General features: G+C 41.5%; 1 long non-coding RNA gene across 2 annotated transcripts in view; it reads left to right on the forward strand.

The window, feature by feature from the left end:
• The window catches only part of LOC140515227 (uncharacterized), a 35,293-nt gene that overhangs the window by 10,968 nt on the left and 5,160 nt on the right, over positions 1–19,165 (forward strand). Inside the window, exons 3-4 of one of the 2 annotated variants that reach the window (XR_011970903.1) lie at positions 2,689–2,730; positions 14,150–14,250. This is a non-coding gene — a long non-coding RNA (uncharacterized lncRNA). Of the gene's footprint in view, positions 1–2,688; positions 2,731–14,114; positions 14,251–19,165 lie in introns of both variants that reach the window. The other variant, XR_011970904.1, reaches the window with a different exon arrangement.

The following is a 19,165-nucleotide window of genomic DNA, read 5'->3' on the forward strand; positions in this document are numbered from 1 at the left end:
AAATTTAATAATTTATTGCAAATTTGATGGTTTTTTTCTTCCGTTGAAATTAGATGACACAGTATTGCCTCCTATAATCATATACCATCATACTGTAAACAATTCATCACATGCACATGTTCCTTTGGATATCTGCTGGACTTCCCACAATATGCAGCGCCCTCACCTGCTGTCACTTGCTTGTTAAGATTTGTTGTTGGACTTGACCTTTTGTGTGTGTATTTGAAAAATGATGTAATCACTCTGACTTTAATTTTGTTAGACAATAGATGTACGACATATGAAGGGTTTTTGAAAATTTTCTTCTTTTCTTTCCTCATGCTTCCCCTGCCCTCTTCTATTTTACCTAACAACTTCCCCCCCGTCCCTCTCCCCCCAAAAGTGCACCTGAGGATACTACCATCCTCTTGGGTCATTCCAGCACCTCCCAGGATGTAGTCTCACCAACTTAGGGAAGGGGATCTATGATCTTATTCCTGACCTTGAGCAAACCCCTTCCCCTCCCTGGGCCTCAGTTTCCTCCCCTGTAAATGGAAGCAGCTTTGATAGATGACCTTCATCTTCCAGCCCTAACTCCATCTTGCTCATGCTGGGGGCAGAGCAGCTTCTCCAGCTTTCCCTCCATGCCCCTCCCTCCCTCTGGGTGCCCCCCTAGGGGGCCCACCCCTCCCCTCTCTCTGCCCCTTCCTGAGACCTTGCCTGCATGCCTTTATCCATAGAAGGAAGAGCAGGCTCCTTCCTTTCTGCGCTTGGGGGACCTCGAGGCAGGGTGTCAATGAAGGACTCCTGAGAGACAGGCCTTGTTTCTCATCCTTTCCATCCTCTGGGGAGGCAGTGGATGGGGGTCTGGGGGAGCAGCAGAGCCCCAATGGTCCCCATTTCCATTAGTCCACCTTTTGTGTGGAGGGCCAATAGGCAGAGGTCTGGGGGACAGGCTCAGCCCCCGTAGGTCTCCTTTCTCATCCTTCTCCATCCTCTGGTGAGGGGGAGAGGGGTGGGGATCTGGGAGGGGCAGAGCCCGGGTTGGCCTCATTTCTATTACTCCATCTTTTGGGTGGAGGGCGAATGAGCAAGGCTCTGGGGGACAGAGCCCCGGTAGGCCTCATTTCTCATCCTTTTCCCTTCTTTAGGTGATGGGGACCAATGCGGGGGGGAATCTGGGGAGGCATAACCCCAGAGGCTGCTTCTGGGGGCCTTGAAGCCTGGATGGTTGTGTTTTATCCCAGGCTTGAGTTCAAGAAGCCACTGGCTCAGGCCTCTCAGGGCTGGCAAGGCCTCAACCAATAGCCATCTACCCCCTTGGACAAACAGGAGTGGGAGTGAGGGCATGTGTCTACAGGTCATTCAGTTGGAAGGGATTTAATATAATGAAATGTTATATGGTTATTATTTTATTTAATTATTATGTAAATGATATTTCATGAAGGGCTAAGGGCTCTGCATTTAGGAGAATTGTGGAAAAATAGGTGGAAATGTTATTTACTGATTAATAAGGACAGAGTTGAAAGACCCCTGGATCACCCTAGGTCTTGAATGGTTGTGTTTTATCCCGGGCTTGAGTTCCAGGAGCCTCTGGGTCAGGTCCCCGGAAGGCCTCACCCAATGGCCATCTACGCTGTTGGCCAACCAGGAATGGGAAGGCATGTGTCTACAGGGCATTCAGTACAGAGTGATCTAATATAACAAAATGATGTGTTATGTGGTTGTTATTTTATTTAATTATTATGTAAACGGTCTTTCCCGAAGGGCTGAGGGCTCTGCCTTTAGGGGAATCATGAAAACTAGGTGGAAATGTAATTTACTGATTAATAAGAAAGGAGTTAATAGACCCCTGGATCATCCTAGGTCTTGGGATGAGGGAAGGTGCCCACAACTGAGGTGGGTGACCTTTTGTCTATTGCTGGAGTGGAGGGGAGGCCCTACCTGGTGTTCCTGCCTGGGGACTTATTCCTCCCTCCCACAGTCTATCTCCATTGGCTTGCTGCCCAGAGCCCCCTAAAATGGCCACGTTCTTGCTGGGCCCTTAGACTGTATGGGGGGTCCTGTAGAGGACAGGGCAGGAAGAGATAGGCTGATCATCCTGCCACCAGACCTAATCCCCTCCCCCACTCCCCCCATGCTCTCCGCCTGCCCAATCAAAGACAGACAGAACATTGAACTGAGAATCAGGAGATCTGGATTTTGGCCCCTGTCCAGAGATGAAAGAAACATGTGAGATCAAGGGGTGTGTTTAGCCTCTAAGGGCCTCAGTTTCCCCTTCTAGAAAATGAATCACTGGGACTAGGTGTTCTCTGAGTAAACAAAGTGGAACCTTAAAACTCAGAGAATTCAAGACTGAGCAGTGTGATTAATGGATATCTGGGAGCTGCATGTTTGGAATCACTGGTGTCTTCTGAGGACGTAGGTTTTCCATTTCCTCACGTGAGTGCAGGTGGTATCCCCCAGCAGGATGTAAGCTCCCTGAGGGCCAGAAGGGTTTTGTTCTTCTCTTTGGCTGCCCTGGCTTACCTAGCCCAGTGTCTGCCACAGACAGAGGAGACACCGTCCACATGCAGAGTCTGCCAGGAGAATGAGCACTCCTGGCCATGGACCTTGGGAAACACACTAGTTCAGGGGAGCTCCCTCTCGTGACTTTCCTGGGTTGGCAGAAACCCCACTCATTAACGCCCACCCCTCTTTTTGTTCCAGGTTTGTCCAGGACAAAAACTTTGCTGGCGGAAAACTCCAAAGGCAAGTTACCCGTAGCAATTAAAGCCCCAAAGCAATGGGTGGTGTGTGGGGTGGCTCAGGTCCCTACATAAATCAGTTACTCAGAGTCCTCTCAAAGTGATGACAGAAAAGTGATTTATTCGATTCTCGAGAAGCAGGGCTTACCTGTAGGAGTAGGAAAGCCGAAGACAAAGAAAAGGACAGTGATTTATATGGATCCTAACGCAAGTCCCTCCTCCCCCCACTAACCAGTATCCTCATTGGCTGAGAATATGGTCTTACATTCTAGACATGAAATCTAACCAATCCCTTTTGAAATGAAGACATCGAGGAATTATGTAAGTTTTGTCCAATCATTGAGACCCTAATACACTACACAGTTTTATATCCTTATATGGAACTATTCTATTCTAAAAATATTGTAACCTTGAGCCTTTAGGCCTTACCTCACCCCTGGGAGAAAAATTGCAATCTGAGGAGTCTTCACTAAGTCTGTCCCACTCAATCCCTCCTCTTATTTTATCAGCCTGAAGACTTCTCACGGATGTTTCAACCAAAGTTCTGTAACATGATCTCACACTGTCTATTAATCTCCTCATCCCAATCAGGATCATTCATGTTTCTTGTCTCCACAGGTGCCCAACCTTCCTTCTTTAATATCATCAGTCGAATGGCTCCTTCAGTCCTTTCTTCTACTCTAGCAAGTTTTAGTAAAGAATTTCTAACTATTTTAGTAATTAGTGAAATCAAAGAAGATAAACAAATAGGAAATAATACAATACCACTAATTGCTATAAGGCCAAACCACAGTAACCTCTTCCACCAGCTCCCCTCAAACCAGGACCACCAGGATGTATTGAAAGGCGAGCCCCAAGTTTGTATGGGAACATGAGCAACTTTCCTGATATTCTTGGTGATCTCTTTCACTATCCTTCCATTATCATCAATTTTTAAGCAACATGTAGATAAATTGAGTTTCCCACAAACTCCCCCTTCTTCTGCAAGTAAATAATCTAAGATTAATCTATGTTGCAGTACTGCTTCCCTAGTTTGTGTGGCTTGATCAGCCAATAAGTCCAAAGCCTTTGCTGTTTGATTGGTTATAATTTCAATTACTGCTTGGAGACTGATTAGTCTGTTTAATAGATATATAGGGGTTCTATAACCCCAGCTCCCATCTTGAGCCCAAGTTGCAGGCCCATACTCTCTGATTATCCTCTCAGGAGGCCAAGTATCGCCCCACCCATTTGCATTTCCAGTCTGAGTGAGGGAGGTGTCGATGTTCCTCTTTCTTTTTGCTAGATCATCATATAGAGGGACCCCTAGATGCTGTTTCCCTGATTCAGGCAAGAAAAAGAATTTAGGTCTCACCAATCCAATGTAACAAACACCTCTCCAGTTTAGCGGAAGGTGAGTATAAGCTCTCTGTCCACATATCCAATAATGCCCTCTCAAAGCAGGATTTTCCTCTAGAAACAGTCTTACTCTATAATCCACAGCCAGAAAGTACTTCACATCATCCGGGCCTAATGATCCCCCTTTCATGATCTCTGACTTACCCTTCCATAGTTGTTGTTTCCTCTTCCATATACAATGTTGATAATTCTCCCCAGTTCTATTGATTACACTCCAGAAAGTATCAAACATCATCCTATGTGTTCCATTCTCCCACTTCCATACCCATTCTTTATATTCTGTGTTATTCTTAATACTGTTCATATATATACAACTCCACAAATAGTCATGGTCATGACCCCCCTTCACATGGTTTTCTGGGATCAGAGGGGTTGTAAAACTTATACCCACAACTTTCGTGATATTCCCCTTTTGCTCTCTTCATATGAAGAGGATGGGAAAAATGAATGGGTACAGGGAATCACCCTACCATCTGAACAGGTAATACCATTCTGATCCCATCTGTTTGCATACTGGGCACAATCAATACGGGCCAGGGTTTCTGGCCTTCGTGTGAATATCCATTTACAATTACTTCCTCCCAGCCATGTCTCCTGCAATTCAGGTCCTGTTTGGTTTAAACAATGTTCACCTGGAACTGATTCAGACAAAGACCATTGATGTTTCTCTTGGCTTGTCCAGAATCTTGTTCCATCATGTACTACAGATCTATTACTTAGGATCCAGACTGGACTCAGCGGTACTGCTACCCATGGCCATTGGTTCAACCGCTGAGGCCCCCCCCACAAATCCAACAGTCGGATACCTCAAAGGTGTCCGCAATGGTCTGAATTAGGGCCAGGAAACTATTTTCAAGAGGTGGGGGTTGATAACTGGGGCCTGGTGTCCCAGCAGTGGGAACAGGATCATGCCTAAAAGGGACATTCCCAGGGTATTACATTTTGGTTGCATTGTTCCCACGGTTTGTCAAGTCCACACAGTCTTAATAGAAGAGTCCTGTTTAGACATTGTGATTAATGGCTTAGGACAATTGCTGAACAGAGAATCCTGTTAAGAACAAACAATAATAATCCTAGTATAGTTCCCCAAATAACAAAACTTATAATGAATTTATATATATATATATAATTGGCTATCCCTTTCCAAATTCTGTGTGTTCTCACACACGCTTCAAACGGAGCTTTTAAATACTGACAAAGTGTGTCTCTAAGCATGAAGCCTGAGAGTTTAATAACTAATAGCAATAATTATAAATGACAGTAAACAACTTTAAAAATTTTAAATGCAATAACCTTCCATAACTTTGTCTACTGGCTTCCCAATCATGCTAAACATTTTCTGAATTGGGATGGGGGAATAGATAGTTCAAGGTTCAACTTACCCATATTCCTCCCCTCCTCTTATTTTTCCTTTTTCCATACCTAAATCCAATCAATAAATACCTCTTCACATTCTTTCCCTTATGAATCCTTCCCTTCATCTATCTTCCTTTTTTTTTTATGAATATGGGAAGGAAGCAAAGTTGACCGACACATTAGCAAATTACAGGGGGCAGTCCCCTTGTCATAAGTACAGATACAGAGATTTAAATTAATGAACTGTCCATTTAGAGGTTCCATCTCATACAGCAGTCTGGGGAAAAATATCATCTTATGCAGTTTTCTGATCTGGATGCTCCTTCAGCACAGCATCTCAGCATCTTCTTCTCTTCATCTTCTTGTAGAAATCCAGATGTCCACTCTCCTACAGAACTGAACTTAATACCATCTTAGATTACCACTCCTATCATTCTTACAAAAATCAAAATTGAAACTTTGACAAATTGTCATTTAACAAAAAAGAAAATTCACATTAAAATGCAGCTTCTACATTTCACAGTAAGTCATTATTCATTCCCTCATTAGGAAGATGAGATTTCACTAAGGAGTCAATACCAGGCTCCAGTACTTATATAAATACAAGAAATAATCATTTTTAACACAGTGCATATCACATCATAAAACAATTCCAACTTCTGATCATGTGATGCTTCTTTTAAAGCATTTACAATATAGTCCACAAACCATTTTTCATTTAACATTAACCAAGACAAAATAATAACTGTGCATGCTAGTCTCAGAAGCCCTTGACCTAATCATTTCCACACTATTACTAAGAATTAGAGGACCCTAACTTATTGTTGTTGGTCTAAAGTCCTAAACCTGTTAGCTCAATTTTAAACTTAACCTCAGATATTCCCCTACCAACAATCTATTATTCAACAGATCTGGTATTATTACTTACAAAACTTCTGATTTTAGGAATTTGCCACTAAGAGTAGGGACATTGCAGGGAAACAACATCTCCCTTACTTTATGTCAGTTCCAGGCAGGAGTAGAATGTCAACTGGCATTCAGCCAGGCTTAAAGTCTACCAGGTGTCAGTGGGGAAATTGAGTCAGGAGAATCCTACCTCAGCCCAGACTGAACAGTCGCTCTCCCGACCTTCCCATGAGATCACCTTTTTGCAGTTCATACCAGCATCTCACAGGCTTACTGGCATCATGGATCAGTGGCTCAGACCGCCTCTCTTGCTATCCACACCTGGAGTTAGACTCAGAAGAACAGTCAGTTAATAGTCCCAGAAAAATCTTAAAATAGCAAGCTCCAATAATCAGTTTCAGACATGACTAATTTCACATTGGCCAAGGAACATCTTTGAAGCAGGTCTAAGTAGCCTACATGCCTTTCTATACATGTTCTAGTTGCTGATTGAATAACAATCATAAGTCATTGCTCTAATAGATTTATATCTGTTTCCCAAACTACTTTATCCCTTTCTAACCCTGCTCAATCTAAAAGAATGAGCTACACATGTGATAAGTTCAAACACTAACCTGAATTTTTATGTTCACGTAATGAATTCAAATCAAAACAATCATTTAACTTTCAATGCCAAATATTACCAGAGGCTACCTACCTCTAAGAAAATTAGACTGAAATTCTTTTTCCCAAACTGAAGATGTCTCTGATTTAGTCTCAGTAATTAATTCAGTTAATTGTTTTAATACTAATTGCTTTTACATCATTTTGTAACCTGTAAAGATCTCATTCCAAGTTGGGACCTTTGTCCATTACCCCAAAAAAATTTTAGTCCCATTTGTCTAAAGGCCTTGGAAAAACTCACCTTGAAAACTCCTTGGTTTCTGTTTTTTTTTTTTCCACGTGAACCAGCTCTCCTAAGGTCCTATGCCCAAGTCTATTCTACCTCCCACTCTTAATTCTATCAGTCCAAATCTCCAGTTTACTGGCCACTCCCATCAAGACCATTCCTGGAGCTCCCAGACCACCTGGGCCCCCCCCTTTTTTTGTAAGGGATTCCTTTCCCTGAATCCCCCTGTAAATAAAATACAATTACAGTTAACTTTAAATCCCAATTTTGTTCTATGTAACAATGATACGATATCTATTTATTCCCATTAGATTTAGAAAGAATGTCCCCAGGGATTTTATTTACTTCTTAGATCTTAAATTTGCCCTAAAGAGCCAATCACTGAAGATCATTCCTTGTACATTTTCAAATTCTCACCAAAGCAAGTTCTATATACAATCTCCTCAGCTGCTGGGGCTGTACTTGTTACTAGCCTGAGGACTGCTTCTTTTCCCACATATACACACAGTGTACCAGCTTTAGGTTTTAGCATTAGAATTGCAAATGGCAAACATAATTTTCATAGGTGATAACAAATTGTTTTAGCTATGAACCCAAACAATAAATTTCAGATGACATCAATTGCATTTTCATATCCTATTAGAGAAACTAAATTCTTCCCACTTTTGTAACTTACAAATACAAATTGGATAGGTAGGCCTTCCAAAAACCCATATGAAAGATTTTACAAAGTATTTCTTAATACAGCAAATATTTCTTCTCTTACGAACAGTTTACAATTTATCACAATCCCCTTGAAACTAATTGACAGAAATCACAAGAAAAGACCTAAACCCAAAGCCTTTTCACATTTGCCCATAAACTTTCTTTTACAAAAATAACTTTAGAGTAAATGCTTGATTCATGGCAAAAACAATTTTAGCTAAAATTTCCTTTTCAACAACAGAAATAAACTTTTAACATAATACATGCTCAGATGAAACAGGCTTGAAAATCACACCTATATATATATATATACATGTACATTTTAAAAGTGTTCTCATTTTCTTAAGAATGCTACAACAAGGAAACTCTTATAAAAAAAATTCATAACATCTCTTCTTAACCAATTCATTAATTAACTTAACAATGCAATTTCTAATACAATATTCAGATGGATTACCTAAAAATTTAAACTTATTTAAGTTTACTTAAAACTTAAAAGAAGCCATTAACCTATTCAGCTCTTTTTTTATAACCAAATGTAAGTTTCAAATTATCAAATTTCTATCACATCTTTTTAAAATCCCAATCTATATGTAATAAATTACAAAATTTAAAATCGTGTAACAGTTACATTAGATCAATGTTGCATCTAACAAATACCTATCCTTTTGTTAATGGATCTAACATTTTTGGCAGAAATGCTACTGGGTGTCTCTGCCCTCCTCTTATTTGTGCCAGGATTCTCAAGGCCACCTCTTTCTGGCCCTCCCACTCTCCAAAGAAAAAGAAAAACCTAAATTTATTATCTTTTTACTTTAAATACATTGTCTGGCATCAAATATATATGGATCTAATTAAACCTAAGTCCAAAACTCTCAGCTCTAAGTTGCTTACTTGAGATTTTTTTACTTTCTAATCTTCTGCTTACTTCCACCAAACTTTAATAAATTCTAACCTATCTGAAACATTAAATTAAGAATGACACATTTCACCTATTCACAATTCCAAATACGACCAGAATGAATTCACTTAACTTTCTGTTATTTCCCATTATACTAAAATTTCTTCTTTTGGGTGAGGCAGGAAATGGTTAAATGGTTGCCAGCATGCCTCTTAGGTCTGAGGGAAAAAGATTTTTCTTTTCTTTCTCTCCCTCCTTGTCCCTCCGCCCCTCTGAAACTAGTCTGGAGGGGTTGAAGAAAGGGAGTAACAGGAATTTCAAGGACAGTTCAGCTCAGCCTTTCTGCTCCTGCTGGCTGGCTGGCTAGCTAAATTTACAACCTTATCAGATAAAAACAGAGACACACACACTTTCATTCACACAGAAATACCAACACAACATATACAGACAAAACATTTAACAGAACAGAATAGTACATATAGGTTTAAATTTTTGGCAAACCCAGTCCTCAGAGGAACCATATTTGGGCCAGATTGTGCCTCCTCCTCTGATGTCTTTTCACCCCATATGAAACAACAATACTTTATCATCTTCTTCTACATTCTTTTCTCTATAATTTGGTAATTCATGCCAATTCTGTAATTGGTTTCCCAAGGGACTATTTACCGGTATTTCTTCCTGACTCCACTCCGAAGCTCTATTCTTGGACTGCTTTTGTCCCATTTTGGTCGAGGGTTGTCGACAGCACCTCCGAGTCTGAGACTCAACGAATTGTGCTAGCTCCCTTGCTAGCTCTCCCGCTGGCTCTCCTGCTAGTTTCTTAGGAATTATGCTAGCTCCCTTGCTAGCTCTCCTGCTAGCTCTCTTGCCAGCTCTCAGGTGAGGGGCGCCCGTCACCAGCAGTCACCCAGCAAACGTTTTTTGGGGGGCCCTTCACCCTGGGGTCCCGCAGTCCACTAATTTGGTTGGGAGTCGTCACCTTCTCCCCGAGTCTATCTAAGACTCAACGAACTGACCCCCAGGCCCCACCCCGTGCTTACCGCTGGGTCGTATACGCGTACAAGTTGCCTGACTGCAAACTTCAACACCAGCCGGTTGGCATTTTCACACACTTCACAGCTTCTGAGTCTTTGGAGTCCCTATCTCTGTTCTTTTCTGTCCTCACTGAGTTCCTCTGCTTCGGGTCGTTACCTTGCAGAGAGGGAGGCCCGGCAGCTCTTTTCAAGGACAATGGCGAAATCTCCCCACGGGCTCCCACTCTTTGAAATGAGCTGTCAGCCATGTCTCAGAAAGGTCATAGATCCCGGACGAGCCCCCAAACTGTGTGGGGTGGCTCAGGTCCCTACATAAATCAGTTACTCAGAGGCCTCTCAAAGTGATGACAGAAAAGTGATTTATTCGATTCTCGAGAAGCGGGGCTTACCTGTAGGAGTAGGAAAGCCGAAGACAAAGAAAAGGACAGTGATTTATATAGACCCTAACGCAAGTCCCTCCTCCCCCCACTAACCATTATCCTCATTAGCTGAGAATATGGTCTTACATTCTAGACATGAAATCTAACCAATCCCTTTTGAAATGAAGACATCGAGGAATTATGTAAGTTTTGTCCAATCACTGAGACCCTAATACACTACACAGTTTTATATCCTTATATGGAACTATTCTATTCTAAAAATATTGTAACCTTGAGCCTTTAGGCCTTACCTCACCCCTGGGAGAAAAATTACAATCTGAGGAGTCTTCACTAAGTCTGTCCCACTCAGTGGCAAGATCCAGGCCATGGACTGTCAGTCTCTGCAGCCATTCAGCTCACAGCCCAGGCCAGGCCTTACTCCTCTCCCTCTCACCCCTAGGAAGCTCTGTGTTTTGTAGGGAGGCCCCAGGGACAATCCCAGTGTGAGTCCAGTTTCAGTATGGGCTCCTGTCTTCTCCCCCCAGGCAGAGGCTTCTGTCTCTGAGCTTCCTTGTCCAGGCCTGCCCCAGCTCACTGCTTCTGAGTGTTTGGGTGGGGGTGGGGGGGCTCAGTCAACAACTGGTGATTATGAGTACAGGCCTTAGATGGAAAGGGATGGGGCTTCCTCCAGAGAGAGAGGGTCTCCATGACCATTGGCCCTGGCAGGCCTTCTTCACCTTTTTTGGGTCATGTTCCCCAAGGCCAGTCTGGTGAAGCCCATGTAGCCCTTGTCAGAATAAGGTTGTTTATCACTCAAAGAGGAAGGCAATGCTAAATTGCCCTTAGGAGTGTCAAGTTAGGGAGCCTTGCTTCCAAGTCTCCCCTTTGTAAACATTTTCTATTCTCTTTTGTTCTTGCCCACTTAATCACCACAAACCCAAGGAAGGAGAAAGGAAAGGGAACAAGCCTTTATTGCCCTCTACAGGGGGCCAGGCTCTATGCTAAAGTGCTTTCCAAATAAATAGCTCATATGATCTTCACCACAACGCTGGAAGGCAGGTGCTATTACCATCCCCATTTTACAGTTGAGCAAACTGAGGGCTTTCCAGGGGTAGCACAGCTGTGAAGTTTCTGAGGCCAGCTCTGACTTCGGGTCTTCCTTGTGTTAAAATGCTGGTGTTTCTGAAGGGATATCTTGTTTAACCAAGCAGTGACAAAACAGCCCTGCCTGGCCCTCAGCTCCGTGTTTTTCCCCAGCTGGGCATTTAAATGAAATTTGTTCTTCTTTTCTCAGGTGATACATACCATGCCCCTTCCACTCCCCCACTGGAAACATCGTCTGGTACAAATGTATTGGACTGAACGCACCACAGAAACATGTTTGACCACATGCACTTTAGTTAATTTCAACGAGGAAACAGACCATTTCCCCCATTTGTTATCACCCCCTTCCATCCTCCCATCCCTGAGTACTAGCTCTCCTTTAAAACACATCAGTTTAGTTTCACAGCTCCACTGCACCTATCCATGGGTCACACCTTGTTCAGGCTTCTATCACTCAGAAGGCCCTGAGGCCAGGGGCCTCAACCTCCAATACAAAGGTTTCCCTGAAAGCCCAATTGACTGAGAAAAGCCCAAAGGAGCATTCTCTCCCTTGCAGACTATTGTTTATTCTGATCAGCATTTCCCAATTCCATTTAAATCTGATTTGGGATTCTCTCACCTCAGGGGATTACGTGGACTCTGATCTATGCACATCTCTAAGACTCTAAGTGCAGACAAAGTGCCAGACTCCAGAGGGAGGAGTAAGGGGAGTTGTCTCACCTGCAAGCACCCCGAGGCAAGGAGAAGACAGCTCCAGTGCCTAACCAGCCTGCCTGAAGGGTGTCCCTTTCCTCATCTGAAAACTGCCCCTTCATCTCCTTTACCCTCTGTTCCCAGAGACCAGTTCCTGCCTCCCCTGCCTCTGTGGCTGTGGCGGCTGAGCAGCTTCATGCACTGGAGCCCATGTGCCCCTCTACCGCTGAGTGGGTCTGCTTTCCACAGGATAGAAGCCAAGGGGCTGGGGACAAGGCTGGGAGGGGGACTCCCAGGGTAGGCTTTCTCCTCACCTCCTCCCACCTTGCTCCAGCTCTGATGGTTGTGGTTTCCCTTACAGTGAATGGGATGAAAGAAATGTTGCTTGAGTCTTACACAAGTAAGACTATTATGGAAGTCTTCTGCAAAACGGCACATATATAGCTTGTATTGAACTGCTTGCCTTCTCAGTGGGTAGGGAGGGAGGGACAGAGGGAGAGAAGCTGGAATTCAAAGTAGTAGAAACGGATGTTGAGAATTATTATTGCATATAACTGGGAAATAAGAAGTACAGGTAATGGGGTATAGAAATTTATCTTGCCCTACAAGAAAAGAGAGAAGATTGGGATAAGGGCAGGGTGGGGTGTGATAGAAGGGAGGGTACATTGAGGGAAGGGGTAATCAGAATGCAAGGTTTATGGTGTGGGGGAGGGGAGAGATGGGGAGAAAAATTGGAACTCGAAATTTTGTGTAAATGAATGTTGAAACCTAAAAACAAACAAGCAAACAAATAAGTAAGAGAAATGTTGCTTAAAATGGTCACGGAGGGGAGTTTGTAGGTCACAGAGCTGGGCTTCCAGACAACCACTGGCAATGAATCAGATGATGGCCTGGAAGGCTTTGAGTAAGGTGAAAGTTGAGGAGGAGGAGGAGAAAGGAGCAGTAGGCTGGCCTTTTCAGGCATGCCTGGAAAACTGGGTGGCCCAAACTGGAGAGCCAGGGCCACAAGGGGAGAGATGGACCCAAAGGAAGAGGAGATTTGTGAAGAGGACAGGGGACCTCTTTCACACTTTAGTGTCAGCTGCTTTGATGGTCCTGGTACAGGTGGGAGAGTGAGAATTGGGAAGGGGGGAAAGATAATGCAAAAGAGGAGATATGACCTGAGCCAGACAGTTCCTCCTTTCAGGTGACCTCCTCAGTCTGTTTTCCCCCATACTCCTCCCTTCTTTGGGGGTTTGCTCAAGGAACACACCTGTTTGGAGAGTCAAAGGGCAAGGTCTTGGGTGGGGGGGAGTGAGCTTCAGAGGGAGCTTCTAGAATACTAAAGCCTCCACGGTTATGTTTTATTCTAGCCCTGAGTGCCCCCTTGGTTCCCTCAGGCCTGGCAAGGCCTTTACCATATAAGCAACTAAACCCTCGACCTATCAGGAATAATTGGGAGGGCATTGGATATGTATGATGTAATATAACTAATTGTTATCTGATGAGGGAATTTTGTTCTGAGGTGATTCATGGAGACATAAGTCAAGAAGTTATTAATTAATGAATAACCTGGATTATCCCAGAGCTCCCAAAGATAAGAATTAAATAGGTCAAGGGGCAGACTAGATGGTGATCCAGAGGAGTGGTGGGTCTTCTTGATGAACACCTCCACAGTGGCCACATTGCCAACCCCACCCCACCCCAGGTATCTAAAAGAGTACCCATTCATTGAAGGCAGGACTTCGCCATGTTTAAAAACTGAAACATTCCCTGACAGAGATTACTCCTGGTCCTGCTTGCCTCTGCCACCTCCCAATTCGCTACTTACATGGCCTTTAGTTTAGTTTAGAAACCAGGGGATGAGTGGGCCAAGCATCCAGCCCTGAAGGATACAGGTGAATGGGGTAGATGCTTGGGCTGACAAAGAGGGGGCTGCCTGGATACAGAGGGCAAAGTTGCACTAACTTCCAGGAAATGTCACCCAAACAACCAAGTCTACCTGCTCCATGTTTTTTTCTCCTGTATTTGGGTTTTTTAGTCAAAATTTTGTTTGGTGCCCAGGTCCTGATGAAAACCCATTCCTCCTTCCCACTCAGAGAGGCCTTTTTCTGGATCAGCGCCTGAACATCAAGTGGCTGCCCCTTCTGTGAGTCTAACAGTGAAGCAGCAGCACCACAGAGACTCCTGACTGGCTTCAGTAAGTTGGGGGGTGAGACACCACCCTTCCCTTCCTTGACCCGTAACTCCTCACTACAAAACCCTAATGTTGTTTAATTAGTTCGTTTTCAGTTTTCTGCACTCACTTCCGATATATCTTATATTTCCCCCCCTCCATCCCTCACTTTGGTCCTTCCCTCCCCTCCCTACCCCCTACCTCCCCTTGATGGCGTGGGATCTTATATAGATTCTACACATAGATTCTTATTAAATACATCTTCACCTTAGTCATGTTGAATAAAAGAATGAAAATGAATTGGAGAAACCATGAAAACAAAACAAAACATAACACAAGAGAAAATGGTCTACTTCTTTCAGTGATCCAATTCCATCGTTCTTTCTCTAAATATGGAAGGCATTTTGCCTCAAGAGTTGATTGAAAATTTTTCAGTTCTTTGCATTGCTTTGAAGGGGTAAGTCTACCAGAAAAATTCCTCGCACACTGTGGTTGTTGCTGTGTACAAAGTTCTCCTGGTTCTGCTCCATTCACTCACCATCAGTTCACAGAAGCCCTTCCAGGCCTCTCTGAAGTCTTCTTGTTCATCATTTCTCATAGCAAAATAGTATTCCATTACGTTCAATTACCACAACTTGTTCTGCCATTCCCCAGTGGATGGGCATTCCCTCGATTTCCAGTTCTTGGCCACCACAAAGAGAACTGCTACAAATATTTTTTGTACATGTGGGACCCCTTTGCCATTTTTATGATCTCTTTGGGATACAGTCCTCGAAGCGATATTGCTGGGTCATAGGAATACACATTTTTGTACCCCATTGGGCATAGTTCCAAATTGCTCTCCAGAACGGTTGGATCAGCTCACAGCTCCACCAACAATGAATTAGTATTCCGACTCATCTTCTTCCACATCTTCTCCAACATTTATCATGTTCCTGTTTTGTCATGTTAGCCAATCTGATAGGTGTGATGTGGTATTTCATAGTTGTTTTGATTTGCGTATCTCTCATCAACAGTGATTTACAGCATTTTTCTTATGACTATAGATAGCTTTAATCTCTTACTTTGCAAACTGCTTGTTCATATCATTTGACCATTTTTAATCAATTGGGCAATGAATTGTATTCTCGTACATTTGACTCAGTTCACTATATAATTTAGAAATGAGGCCTTTATCACAGACATCAATTGCAAAAATTCTTTCCCAATTTTCTGCTTCCCTCCAACTCTTGGTAGCATTGGATTTGTTTGTGCAAAAACTTTTCAATTTGATGTAATCCAAATACACATTTTACACTTCGTAAGGTCCTCCATCTATTGTTTGGTCAAATTTCTCCATTCTCCATAAGTTTAACAAATACACTATTCCTTGCTCCCCTAACTGGTTTATAGCAAAACTTTTTATACCTAGATCATGTATCCATTTGGACTTTGTTCTTGTGTACAGTGTCAGGCGTTGGTCTATAACCTGTTTTCACCACACTTATCCAGTTTTCCTAGCACTTTTTCTGAAACAGTGAGTTCTTATCTCAGAAGTTGGGATTCTTAGGTTAATCAAACAGTAGATTGCTATATTCATTTATTACTGCGTCTTGAGTGCCTAACCTATTCCACTGGTCTACCCCTTTATTTCTAATCCAGTACCAAGTGGTTTTGATGATTGCTGCTTTAAAAACTATTTGGGATGTTGTAGGGCTAGGCCACCATCCTTACCTTTTCTTTTCATTAGTTCCCTTGATATTCTGGACCTTTGGTTCTTCCACATATATTTTGATATTATTTTTTGTATGTAGCTCTAGACAATAATTATCTGGTAGTTTGATTGGTATGGCAATGAATAGGTCAATTAATTTAGGTAGGATTGTTATTTTTATTATATTAGCTTGCCCTATTCACAAGAAACTGATGCTTTTCCACTTACTTACATCTGACTTTATTCATATGAAATGTGTTTTGTAATTGTGTTCATATTGTCCCTGGGTTTGTTTTGACAGGTAGACTCCCAGATACTTTATAGTGTCCACCATAGCTTTAATTGGGATTTCTCTTTCTATCACTTGCTGTTGGGCTTTGTTAAAAATATATAGAAATGCAGATGATTTATGTGGATTTATTTTGCAACCTGCAACTTTACCAAAGTTGTTTATTATTTCAAGTAGTTTTTTCCTTGATTCTTTGGGGTTCTCTAAGTATATCATGATATATCTCTAAAAAATGATAACTTAGTTTCTTCTTTGCCTATTCTAATTCCTTCAGTGTCTTTTTCTTCTCTTATTGCTAAATCTAATATTTCTAGTAGCATATGGAATAACAGCGGTAATAATGGTCATCCTTGTTTCACTCTTGATCTTACTGGAAATGCATTCAGCTTATGCCCATTACATATAATGCTTGCTGATGGTTTTCGGTAGATACTCCTTATTATTTTATGGAAGCCTTCATTTATTCCTATGCTTTCCAGTGTTTTCAGTAGGAATGGGTGTTGTGTTTTGTCAAAGGCTTTTTCTGCATCTATTGAGATAATCGTATGATTTATGATGATAGTTTTCCTCATATTGAATCAGCCCTTCATTCCTTGTATAGATCCTACCTGATCATAATGTATAATTCTCGTGATAAGTTGCTGCATTCTTTATGCTAATATCTTATTTTAAATTTTTGCATGCATATTCATTAGAGAAATTGTTCTATTATTTTCTTTCTTCATTTTGGCTCTTTCTGCTTTAGGCATCAGAACCATATTTGTATCATAAAAAGAATTTGGTAGGACTCCTTTTTCACCAATTTTCCCAAACAGTTTAGGTAGTATTGGAATTAACTGTTCTTTAAATATTTGGTAGAATTCACTTGTAAATCCATATGAAGCTGTAGATTTTTTCCTAGGGAGTTCATTGATGGCATGTTCAATTTCTTTTCCTGAGATGGGGTTATTTAGTGATTCAACTTCCTCTTCTGATAATCTGGGCAATTTATATATTTTTTAATATCCATTCATGTCATTTAGATTGTCAAATTTGTGGGCATGCAGTAGCGCAAAGTAATTTCTAATTATTGTTTTAATTTCCCCCTCGCTGGAGGTGAGTTCACTCTTTTCATTTTTGATATTGGTAATTCGGTTTTCCTCTTTTTTAAAAATCAGTTTCACCAAAGATTTATCCATTTTATTGGTTTTTTCATAAAACTAATTCTTAGTTTTATTAATTAGTTCAATAGTTTTCTTAATTTCAGTTTTATTAAGCATTATTAATCTTTCCTTGGTTTTCAGCTTTTCCAATTTGGTATTTCTTTGGGAGTTTTCAATTTGTTCTTTTTCTAGCCTTTTCAGCTGCATGCCAGATTCATTGATCGCCTATTTCTCTATTTTATTCATGTAAGCATTCAATGATATAAAATTCCCCTAAGAATTGCTTTGCAGTATCCCATAAGTTTTGGTGGGTTGCCTCATTATAGTCATTCTCTTGAATGAAGTTGTTGATTGTTTTGATGATTTGTTGTTTAACCCCCTATCTCTTTAGGATTAGATTATTTAGTTTCCAATTAATTTTTGGTTTATCTTTCCATGGTCTTTTATTACATATAATTTTTATTGCATCATAATTTGAGAGGGATGCATTGACTATCTCTGTCTTTCTGTACTGGATTGTGAAGTTTGCATGCCCTAGTACATAGTCAATTTTTGTATATGTGCTACATACCACTGAGGAAAATGTACATTCTTTTCCATCCCTATTCAGTTTTCTTCAGAGATCTATCATATCTGCCTTATCCAGAGTTTTACTCACCTCCTGAACTTTTTTCTTGTTTATTTTGAGGTTAGATTTATCAAGTTTAGAGAAGAGGAGGTTGAAGTCCCCCACTAGTATAGTTTTGCTATCTATTTCTTCCTGTAGCTCCCTTAACTTCTCTTCTAAGGATTTAGATGGCATACCCCTGGAGCATATATGTTTAGTAATGATATTGCTTCATTGTCTAAGGTGCGGTTTATCGTGATATAGTTCCCTTCCTTATCTCTTTTGATTAGATCTATTTCTTTTTTTGCTTTGTCTGAGATTATGATCGCTTCCCCTGCTTTTTTACATCAGCTGAAGTATAATATATTCTGCTCCAACCATTTACCTTTACCCTGTGTGTATCCCCACCCCCCACCCCCATTTGAAATATGTTTCTTATAAACAACATATTGTTGAATTATGGCTTTTAGTCCATTCTGCTATCCACCTCCATTTTATGGGAGATTCCATCCCATTCACAGTCATAGTTATGATTACTGTCTGGGTCTTTCCCTTCATCCTCTTCCTCCCTGCCCTGTTTATGCTTTTAGTTCTCCCTTTTCCTTTCCCTTCCACAATAGTTTGAATTATTGACCACCACCTCCCTCAGTCTTCCCTCCCTTCTTTCAGCCCCCTTCCCTTTTACTCCCCTTTTGCCTTACTCTTTCTTCCCTTCCTTTTAGCCACCCCTCCCTTTTCTTTCTCATTTCTTGTCCTAATGCCTATATAGCTAGTTATATTTCTGTACTTAACAGAGTTTGCTCTTCCCTCCCTGAACCATATCAGATGAGAGCAAACCTCAAACAATATTCATCCCCTCCCCTCTTTCCCTCAACTCTAATATGCTGTTGTGCCTCTTCCTGTGATGTAATTTTCCTTTTTCTGCCTCTTCCTTTTGACATCTCCCGTTATAATCCATTTCCACCCTTAAATCACTTATGATCCCATCATTTAGTTCATACCCACTCCCTCCGTCTATGTCTATCCCTTTTATATATCATAATAAATATGAAATTCTCAAGAGTAACAAGTATCATCTTCCCTTATATGGATGGAAATAATTTGTGCATACTGAATAGCAACTTGTTTTTCCCTGTTTACCTTTTTATGCCTCTCTTGAGAATTGTGTTTCAAGATGGAATTTTCTATTGAACTCTGGTCTTTTCATC

Source organism: Notamacropus eugenii, chromosome X, assembly GCF_028372415.1.
Source record: "Notamacropus eugenii isolate mMacEug1 chromosome X, mMacEug1.pri_v2, whole genome shotgun sequence".
NCBI lineage: Eukaryota > Metazoa > Chordata > Mammalia > Diprotodontia > Macropodidae > Notamacropus > Notamacropus eugenii.